The sequence below is a fragment of the Lathyrus oleraceus genome, chromosome 2 (genome assembly GCF_024323335.1).
Source record: "Lathyrus oleraceus cultivar Zhongwan6 chromosome 2, CAAS_Psat_ZW6_1.0, whole genome shotgun sequence".
Taxonomy (NCBI): domain Eukaryota; kingdom Viridiplantae; phylum Streptophyta; class Magnoliopsida; order Fabales; family Fabaceae; genus Lathyrus; species Lathyrus oleraceus.
This window is the reverse complement of record NC_066580.1, coordinates 3,105,487-3,106,996: the sequence shown is the minus strand read 5'-3', so window position 1 is coordinate 3,106,996 and position 1,510 is coordinate 3,105,487.

Here is a 1,510-nt window from a genome sequence, read left to right as displayed (position 1 = left end):
AGTACGAATGTATACCAAGTGGTGATTTTCTAATAGATGTTTTGAAAAGTGTGAGGTGTGAAAAGTATTTTAAAATTGTGAGTCAGCATTTAAGAGTTATACCTACCCAAGGTCTTTATGGGCATTTCCTATCCTTGTGAGGGTAAAACTGTCCTTACTATTGAGAAGCGAGTAGTTTTATCCTTTGGATGTAAAAGGGACATCGTAGGGTCATCGATTGGTCATTGAAGGCAACATTTGTAAGGATACCTTAGCATTCGAAGGGACGATCATCATTTAACCGTAGGCTACAACGAAGGGTCATCGAGGGACAAAATCGTATATTCGTAGGCAACAGCCGAGGGACTATGGTTTATCTTATAGGGACATGATGATTTAACCGAAGGGTCTTTGCTAAGTGTATCCCCACATTCGCGGAACATGACCGTAATACCGTAATACCGTAAGGCAACAACGAGAGGGCCAAGATCACATATTCAAAGGCAATATTTTATAATCAATTAGGTAATTAGGATGAATCTCCACAAGGGTATCCCACAAATAAAGTGGAATACCTAGCAAGCTACCTTTTCCGGGAATATGTGAACCCTTACAAAATCCAGCAAACAGGTCAGAATACCAAATGGGGTGCAATCAAGAGTTGCACCAAACAAAGGAATCACAACAGTAATAGTGTCAGGTAATCAATGCATGGTTAGAATAAAACATGTCAGATGAGCAAAGATCAAAACAGCAAAAAATCAGCGACTATCATATTCGCTGCTGCCTCGCCTAGCGAAGGCTTAGCGAGCACTCGCTACATGTTCGCTTAGCGATATGCTAGCGAACGACTGCGGGTTCTGGGTTTGATGACAGCACGATTTCAGAAACTCCACACCATATGGCATCCATTACAGCAATTACATGGTTAAACATTCAAGATATTATTTTGCACATTCATATATACTTAAACCCACATGCAAAGCCTAAGATACGTTTAGAAATTTAATCATAATGTCACATGTAAATTGGGAACATAAAACGGTAGTGGTAATGCAAACCTGTTTGCAATTGAATTGCAATGTTGAATTGGCAGATCACTCTTAGGGTTGGCGTCGGATTGAATTGGGCGGAGGTAACCTTTGTGCAGATGAGTTGCCTCCAGGGTTTCCTTTAGGGTTGCTCTGAATTCTCTGGGTTAGCCTCCAGGGTTTGCTCGGTTGTTTCTGTTAGGGTTTCTGTCCGTATCCTTCTGTGTGTCCGTTTGTGAATGAGGCTCTGCTATTTATAATGATTTTTGTGACCTGATGGGTTCAGAATGAAGCCCAAAATTTCTGGTATTCGCAAGCTTCGCTAGGCGAGTGGTGTAGCGAAGGATTCGCTAGGCGAATGATTTGGCTCGCCTAGCGAGCAAGCCATTTTAAGTCATTTTCTGGATTTGGCCACCTGTATGTTGGGTCTTTGTTCCTTTAAGATCAATGCCTTGAAAAATGAGTTGGAGTGCCTTGAAAAATGTCTTGCAAGATTAACG